We start from the raw sequence: 10,073 nt of genomic DNA on the forward strand, positions 1-10,073 counted from the left end.
TATTGTTTCATTACCCCACATCGGAAGCCGATTGGCTATAAATGGGTTTACAAAACCAAATTCAAGGCGGATGGTTCTATTGAACGATACAAGGCTCATTTGGTAACTAAAGGATTCACACAACGAGAAGGTTTTGATTATCATGAAACATTTTCTCCTTTTGCCAAAGACGTAACTATCCGTTCTTTCTTATCCATTGCCGCTATTCGTAATTGGCTGTTGCATCAGATGGATATGCACAATGCATTTCTTCATGGGGATCTGGATGAAGAAATTTATCTGGAACTTCCGCAGGGTTTACGTAAACAGGAGGAGTATCGAGTATGTCGTCTCCGTAAATCCTTATATGGGTTTAAACAGGCTTCTAGGCAATGGTATGCCAAGTTCACTGCTGCACTAACAAATGCAGGTTTTCAGCATTCCAAATATGATTATGCCATATTCACATGGACTGTAGGTACTTCATCAATTTATGTGCTGATATATGTTGATTATATACTTATCATGGGTGTCGCGACCTAAAATTCCTCAGGCTAATGGATTATTAAGACTAAGCTTAACTCGGGCCCTCCCAAGCCCTACCAATTCGCAACTTAGGGTTTAAATTTTTAACATGCAAAAGTTTTCATGCTTGGAGTCGCCACTAATCTATTTGTGGTAGGTCGATTAGAAACCTAAATAAAACATAGGGAGATATGTTTTATTCCTACGAACCAGAGATTCTAAGCTCGGGGACTTGGTTACGCTAGATCTAGTCTAACGCCCTTTCGGTACCTTTTCTTTTCAAAAAATATTTTGGCAGACAGTTTGGATTCATTTTAACTTAGTCACTAGCATGTGAGGTGATCATGCAGGTGCGCAAACCACCAAAGTAACACCCAATAATCAAAACATTAAATAAATTGCAAGATTGGGAGAATTACTTACCTCGAAGCAACGTAAGCATCTACATTGTTAGCTAGAAAATCACATCAACAATCCTAATATGATTTCTAATTAACAAGCATTTCACTCAATATTTTTTAGGATTTTCACTTATTTAAATGAAAGCTAACCTATATGTAATGACGTGCAAAAATTAACATGCGATTAATGCAGCCTAACATGCAAACTATATGTCATGCGACGACGTGACCTAATTCTAATGACAGACAAATGGTTTATTTTTGGTATTTTCAAATGAAATTCGGAATTAAAAATTACTCAAATTAACATGCAATCTATCCTAGAGAAAATGATTTGATCTATCCTAAAGTGATTCTTTTTTTTTGGGATTTTTATTAAAATTCGAAATGATTAAATATCCTAAATAATCCACTAAGATTAAAACAATCTCTAATTTAAACTAGGAAATATGCTACCCTAAATCCCAATTTAAATCAAATAATTATCTTATTCTTTTGGATATATTTAAGATTCCCTAAGCATGCAAAATTTCTAATTTAAATCCTAACTAACATATTTTTTTTATTTTTCTTTATTTAAAAGGAAAACAATTAAACAAAGATAACAACCACGTTCAAACAATCCACGCAATCCGCAAGATTCTTCTTATCAGATTCAAATTAGGCAAAGAAATCAAACTAACGGTCATATCTATAGGGTTATAGATATCGACGGAAAGCTGATTGTTTAAATTTGGAAAGCGAATAAAATCTATTATCATATCCAAATGATTATGGATAAGATAACGATTTTCCGTATCGCCGCGTATCGTACCTTAGGGATAAGGTCGGATAGTCGTCCAGATACGTTGCCAAATTAGGAATGATTCCTAATTTTGGGTGTTTTCGAATATTGCGGATACCACAAAATTATCCTAAGATATCTAGCTATCCACGCAATATTCACGAAATATTCAAATATCCGAAAATTAAGAAACCAAATATTCTGGAAATATTGGATAACATTCTTACCTAATTTCGGGATATTTCCAAATTTGAACTCGCGAATCGGGATTGCGGATCTGGATGACCGACAATGGATCACGAGCAGCTCGTCTCGATGGTGGTTCACAGTCAAAGCTGGCCCGCAATGTGGACGCTCACGATGAGGGATGCTCACGGGAATCTCAGCACAGTTAGGCGCGGGGCTGCTACTTCCTGGCTTCGTCGTCTGAGGGAATTACAATAACTGGCAAGGAAATTTATGGGACTTCCCAGCAAGACCAAAGAAACCTGCAGACAACTCAAATTGGATCCAACGAATTCTGTTGACTTCGTTGGACCCGCTGAGCAAGGAAGCAAGGCTAAGTGAACGTCAGAGGCATGATGGTGGCAGCCAAGATTCACTTTCGGGAAGGGTTGATGCTTTCCGAGAATTGCTAAGCTGATGGCCGCCTGGAACTCTTGGTCTAAGATTGGACTGGATCGTCAGACTTCGCTCGGAGGGACGTCTGGAACAGCAGCAAACGTCACGGCGGGGGCAAGCGATCAATGGCAGCAGAAGCGGTGTAAGTCTGAGCACGGCAAGAGAGCGTCACAGGCGAAGAGCAGCGAGTAGGGCACGAGTGGCTCGAGTTGCAGGTTGAAGCGCCAAGCGAAACGCCAAGGAAGGAACAGCTTCTTCTCTCTTTTCTTCTTAATGATATCTCTCTATGTTTCTCGTGTGTGGTCAGACCAAAAAGAGAGTCCCCCCCAGCTTCTGTCCACGAACACCCTTTTATAGGTGAGGGGACGAAGGCTATCTAGGAAAGAGGCCAGATCTTATTTCCTATTGTGTGCACTTTTGGAATCTCTATTTTATTCTTTCCTCCCTTTTCGTGCACAATCCTTTTATCCTCCTATTCCCTGCAATATTTTATTGCTTATTTTAATGTAGATGAATATATCATTGCTTTGAATATGGCTCAAAATAAGCTTTTATCACCCCACTGCAGATATCTTCGCGATATATGGTCCCAATCACTTTGCAAAGTGTCCTGTCTTATAGAAGAGAATAGAATCAAATATATCAAATCTCCTTCCCTCTTGATCTTCTATTTGGCTGAAAATATATGTACGAGACATTGCTTTGTGACAGAAAATCTTCGCTTGAATTATCACATGTACAAAACATGTGAATTTTGGTCATGGGCTTGGTTCAATTAATTTCATTTAAGCTCGGAACCATTCGCTCGGGTCCATTTGCCGCCAGTCCAATGCAAATGCAACTATATGAGCCTGAATACAAATTCAAATGCTTCTAATCTATATGCTAATTTTTTATCTAGGGACTGGGATCGATCCCTAATTTTTATGCAACGAACGACTGACTGGATTGTCAAAATTTAGGTGTCAACAATGGGGAATAATGACTCTCATGTTGCGAAATTCAAAGAATATTTGTATTCAACTTTCCACATTAAGAATTTGGGACCTCCCAAATATTTTCTTGGGATTGAAATTGCTCAAACTGACAAAGGAATTAACCTTAGTCAACGAAAACTTATCTTGGAAATTGTTTCAGAAGCAGGAATGTCATAATGCAAACCAGCTATTATACCAATTGAATAGAATGCCAAGCTGACAACACATGAATATGATATGAGTTCATCTTCATCTATCAAAGATCCGTTACTTGAGGATCCATCGGGATATCAGCGGCTTGTTGGAAAATTGATACATCTTACCATGACAAGGCCTGACATATGTTATGCAGTGCAAATACTTAGCCAATTCATGCATAGCCTGAAACAATCCCATATGAATGCAACATTAAAGGTTGTAAAATATTTAAAGGGATGCCCAGGACTTGGTATATTCTTGTCTCGTGACTGCAACATGAAGATAACAACTTACTAGGACACAGTCTATGCTACTTGCCCAATGACCAAGAGATCCATCACTGGTTTTTCCATCAAATTGGGAAGATCATTAATTTCATGGAAACTGGAAAAACAGACAACAGTAACATTATCATCAACCAAATCAAAGTATCGAGCCATGGCAAAAACTGTTTGCGAAATAGTTTGGCTACGAGGTCGGACCTTGGAGTGCAAGTTGATGGATCAAGTGAACTATATTGTGACAATGATGCCGCACTCAAACTAGTGGGAAATCCAGTCTTCCATGAGAGAACAAAACATATAGAAGTTGATTGTCATTTCGTTCGGGACAAGATTCGAGAAAGGATCTTTGTGACAAAAGGAATTGGAACTGTGGAACAACTTGCAGACATCTTCACTAAGCCACTATGTCAAAGACAACATATATACCTACTGAGCAAGCTAGGTGTCCTCGACATATATAGGCCACCAGCTTGAGGGGGAGTGTTGGAAATATGATTTGATATTGTTGGAGATATGATTTGATTCTAATTGTATCGCCAATCTCGATTACGGACTAATTAATCCAAAGGATCCATAATTAATTTGGTAAATAGGAAGTCATGATCCTTGTATATTATTTCCTGTTTTTTTTTTCTCATTTTTCACATTATAAATAGATCGATGTACAAGTATACAAATCATATCAATACAATACATTTTTCCTCCAAATTCCTTTTGGTTTCTGTCAATGATATTTTCTGTTACGTCGTATTAACGACCATGGGTGAACAGTTAGTGACATCAAGTGTATATTTTCAATTAGGATTAGATTTGTCTGGCGACGCACATCTGACTCGGAGTAGGGGTGATCAGTTCCTGGTCCGATCCGATCCCACCCGGGAACCGGTCGGTCGGGTTCGGTTCCCGGGTGGTCCGATGGGAGATGAGAATGAAATCAAAATCTAGTCCCTCGCACATATTCGTATCCAGACATTGAGAACCCAAACTATTCTTTTCTAGCGATAAGTTCATGAATTTGACCACATCACGAACCCATTATGATACTAATTGGTCGGTGTTGTACTCCCTTTGAGAGTTTATGGATTATTCACAGTGGTCAATTTTATTAGCGGGTTACCGAACATAGAGGACAAAGATAGACAACAAAGTAACTTTGAGCTGAACACGTGAGAAGGGAAGGGAAAGAAATTTGCGCGAGAAATAAAAAAAATAAAGTAAAAAATCATCGGTCCAGTTCCCTTTTGAAATCGGAGACTGGACCCAAAATCGCTGGTTCCAATTTTATGTAACCGAGGACTACACGGCCTCACGATAACGCTCCGGAACCGCCTAGAACCGTGGTCGGTTGGCCCCCTCCCCGATTCAATCGGTCCGTGTTGGTCACTCCTAACTCGGAGGGTTCGGACGTATCAAGCTCGAATTGAGGATCGGCTCGCGACCGAGTGGCGAGAAGGGGGCCCGACTCTCCCTTGATGCGATCACGCCGAGCAAGTGTCGGCAACATCCTGCGGGCTGGGGTCGCAACTTTTTCAACGTGAGCACCACATGCAAAATGACTCGGAATCGCAGACACTGTGCTCCGTGTGCCGAGTGTGCGCTGAGCGTGTCGGTCGCACGTTGTTCACGAATCCGATCCAAAATCCAGTAGTTTCCAAAAGAAAGGAAAAGCGAAAATGACTTGAGAGAGCAACCACGGCCACACGATGGCCGCAAGGGTTGGTGAGAAAGGGCCCCCCGTTGCCGTCGTCGGATGGGGCCCCGAGGAGAGGAGAGGGAGCTCATTTTACACGATTCAATGTGACAACAATAAGAACGAACACCCTGTGCTCAACAACAAAATTCACTTCCAGCTTCCATCACCTAACAAAAATTTATCTGTCCACTCGGACGTAATCCCAACCGCCGTCGCTGTCGTTGATGCCGAGGGGTTGAAAAGAAAACGGTCCGTTGGTTTGTAAAGCCTCGGGTTGTTTACCTTTGTAGCTTTCCTAAAAGAACTTCTGAAGATCCTCTCTCGGAAAAAAACGCATGTCAAGTCGATTGATACCTCGTGCGTTCAGCCTGAAACTGTCTAACAAGCTGCAAGGACTGATAGTAGAGGTTGAGGTCGAGGCTGTCCACATTTCTACCCACTCGAGCCCGCAAAACCACCTGAAAAGCAATGACACTTTTTTAACCCAAATGGTATACACCGTCATGCACAATGCACGTCGCTTGCGCTCTCTCGCCCATTTGCTGGCAAAACTCAAGTCTCGACAATGAAAGCTCTCACCTCATTATCAGGTTGAATCGGTTGTTGAATTTCGTTACATCAAGGCTTTGCATTTGTTATTAAGGAAACAAATTTGAGAGTTCGGTGTATTTATTTTCTTTTGAATTGTCGTGACCCTCCCAAAGTTTCCGATGCGGTCGGGGGAACAAGGGATGAGGTGCAGGGGCATTGCCTAAGGCGGGCCATCAGCTCTCGAACAGGCGCAAGCTCTCCCAAGTCATACCCCGCACGACGTTGGATTTCGTTTTAAATTTCAACTTAGCCTAAAGGATTTTAGGAGTCACCACTAATCTTTTTGGGGTCAGCTAGAAACCAAACGAGACACGAAAATTGTGTCTCGTTTTCTACGCAACCAAATGAGTCCGGGGACTTAATTATGCTAATCGTCTAATTAGCGCCATTTGGTATCTATAACTCGATGCAAAATGTTCATCTAAGTGATCAAGCAAGTTCTTACCAATTATGATCCTAAAGGTCTTAATGTCGCTAAGTGTTCATGCAAATGTTCTTTTGAGTTGGTTATGATCCTAAGGGTCATCTTAACCATTCTAGGAAGAAAAATAACAACCAATTTATTGAAAGTGCTAAAATGAACACCCAAGTATTGAAGAACTCAAAATAAAGTGTGGTAAAGAAAATCCAATACATGTGGAGCAAAGAATATTACATTGTCATGTTCTTAAGCCTCAGGACATGAACCCCGGTGAATTTGATCATCTGATACCAAGCCGGGCGAACAATGCCTTGTTATAAGCCTTGGGACATGAACCCCATAAGCTTGAGGTTAAAGACTATCCTAAAATTGAATTAGATTAGGATGAACCTAAATCTACTCATTCATTCTTATTAGGTGATAAAATTAATCTAGACTAAGCTAACCAATTATTAATAAAGGTGATGCTAAGTCTAATAGGATTATTATTTGCTAATTATTCTAGCTAAAGCCAAGGTTAGTTTGATTACTAACTCCTAAATTTATTAACTAGCTAGTCTAATTAATGCTAACTAAGGTTACACTAAACTAAACTAGATACAACCATTAATCACCACCATGGTCCACCATATGAACTCTTGGCCGCCGCTTCCAATCGCCAATCACGTCCAATTGCTCATACAACCATTCGAATCAAGCATTAATAGACTCACACAATTGACAAACAATCAAGAAATGAGGAATTGAGCTTGGAAATTGGATTTCAACCATGCAAGTGATAATTAATTATTGCTAAGTGATAATTAACATTCACTTTGCATTTCACTAGTGCTTAGTTAGTCCTAATCCCCAATCCTAAACTGCCCGTCGAATCATACATCGCTAATCGCAATTCAGCCTGACATACATCTAATCAGTCACACACGTGCTCAATTAAACATGCCTTAGGAATTAAGCGAACGATTAGTTGTCCAAAAGGATAATTCTCATTTTTTTTCCCTATTCTGCCCAAATATGTTTTAATCTATCCGACTAACCCAATGAAATTCAAGTTGAATGATTCTAGCGGCAAATGAAATCTTAATAAGTGTAGTTTAATGTTTTTTTTTTTGGTCGGTAGTGTAGTTTAATGTTCATTCATATCATTTTCTCGAATTTTGACCCCATTTATCCAATGTTACTGATTTAACCCGCTCACTCAGAATTCAACCCGATCCGGACCTGGATTTCGAAAAATGTGGGAAAAATAGTAAATGAAGTTCAAATGCAGCAAAATTTTATAGGGAGCATCCTCAGCACGTGTTCTTGAACTTTTATTTCATGACTTTTTGCAAAAGAGCCCTCCAAGAACTAGGAAAAATTATTTGAACAAACATTAAACTATACTTATTAAGATTTCTTTTGAATAAGTGAAAAATTGGTATGAAATTGAGTTGATTCGGCTTAATCATATTTGAACGAGGTTAATTGGCACTCTTTATGAAGGACCGGTCGGGGCCCTAAACTTACGCTTAAGTAATGGCCAACCCGTCTCAAGCCCGAACTCTTAAAATTGACTTGAAATTTCTATGTGTTATGACCCATGGATCAAATGTCAAATAAGGAATAAATTCTAAAAAATGAATAGAAAAGAGTGAAATTTAGAATTTTCCAATCGAAAGGTCGAAATTCTCAATTTGACCGAAAAGTCAACTCTTGATATTTTTTGTAAAAATTAAGAATTGAAAGTCTAACAAAGCTTGAAAAAGATTGAATTGATGATTTTTTTTATATTTCAAATTTTCAAAAAAGTGTTGATCAAGAGAGTTGACTTTATGAGTTGACCAAAAAATCAACCGAAAAGTCAACCTTAGATCATTGAGGAAAATGACTCCTAAGTTCAGATAGCATGCAATGAAACTTAAAAAACATTGAAAAACATTGACTGACTTTTTTTGGCCAAAAAAACGAGTTCTGTCGCGATCGTAAACCCTAATTTTGAGATTTTTACATTATATGATTTATTAGCTAAAAATTAAGTGTCAATATGAACATAAACTCATGCTTATTATTTCTAATTGTTAGTTAGTGGAATAGATTTGCAAGTGTGTGTACAGTGTTGGCTATTCCCGGCAAGGAACAAGGACCAAGAGACAAGGGAATGATATGGTTTTTATTGAGTGAAAAATGGTTACAAGGCTAGGCTGTGGGACTAATTCCTAGGCTGAAGGGTGTAGCTGTGTTTTAGTTGGTGTCCTCTGTTGGTTTCTTATTTGCTCTTACACGAGCACCATCTAGCCTATTTATAGGCAGCTAAAGCCGCCATACTCTTGTACAAGAGGTAAAGACACAGGCTACGTGTCTTTCTTTTTGACCTGTACACTCTTTTACTTTTATCCAAGATCTTTTTTCACAAAAACTCTAGACAACTCTACACACTTCAACTACCACCTGAAGATTAGATAATTTGTAAAATTCTTCTAGATTCTCTCGTAAATGGATCACTTCTTAACACTCCTTAATCCAAATCTCGAACTTGGCTTGTGGTGGTGCATTAGTAAAATATCCGCGAGTTGATACTTGGTTTTGCAATATTTAAGCTTGACCTCTTCACTACTTTGCACATCGCACGAAAAATGAAAGTTGATGTCGATATGTCTTGTTCTCCAGTAAGCTTGACCTCTCCACTACTTTTTCGAGATAGCTATCGCGAACTTTTTGTCGTGAATTTTTGGAATAGGGTCCGTTTATACTTCTCCAATTCCCCTAGTATTCTTCGAAGCCATAAACATTGTTGTTTCCTATACGTAAAGTTAAGAGTCATATTCGAAAGTTATTACTTTCTGATAAGTTGGAATTTCCTTTCCTTATCCAAACATAATAATCATGTTGAAAATTACTGGTCTCTATCAGACACAAACTTACATTTTCATTGTGAAAAATTATTCAAGTGAAACGGTTATGTAACATAATTACTTGATATTGATACTTACCCTTCATATGAAAAATTACCTACCATATTTAAAAATTAGTGATTAACAAAACGTTAACAATACTTTCACTCTTGAAAGGTTATTACTTATCCTACTCCGGAGGATAAGTTACATCTCTTTACTTTGGATGAAGTCCGAGTTTCTTTTCAAGTTGCTAATGACGTGGTGAAATTATAAGTTACCACTAGTTTAAAAATTAGTTTTTCTTTAACAATATTTGCTACAATCAGATATCTACGAATACTTTTATTTTGACTTGCTTTGTTCAAATGAAAAGTTACGTGTAGTCGTGAAAGATACTGGAAACAATTGTTGATACATCACAAGGCATTTTCCAAAGGAGTAAGCTCCTGTATAAGTTAGTAATTATGTGTCAAATGATATTTTCTGTTACGTTGAATTAACGACCATGGGTGAACAGTTAGTGACATCAAGCGTATATTTTCAATGTTCAAATCTGCGCACAACATTAAATTATTGTAATTAGTGATCGTCATTGAATTAGCCTTGTCCAACATAGAGTAACCTTGAGGCTAGCCCATGGGCTAACTTTGGGGACAGAGCTCTTCTTGATGGGTGTGGACGATCCAATTTTTTATGCATTCACAACATTGATCTAACCGACAA

Source organism: Syzygium oleosum, unplaced genomic scaffold (assembly GCF_021117445.2).
Source record: "Syzygium oleosum isolate NSW1041296 unplaced genomic scaffold, Sole_v2.1 Sole_v2.06, whole genome shotgun sequence".
In the NCBI taxonomy this organism is placed as follows: domain Eukaryota; kingdom Viridiplantae; phylum Streptophyta; class Magnoliopsida; order Myrtales; family Myrtaceae; genus Syzygium; species Syzygium oleosum.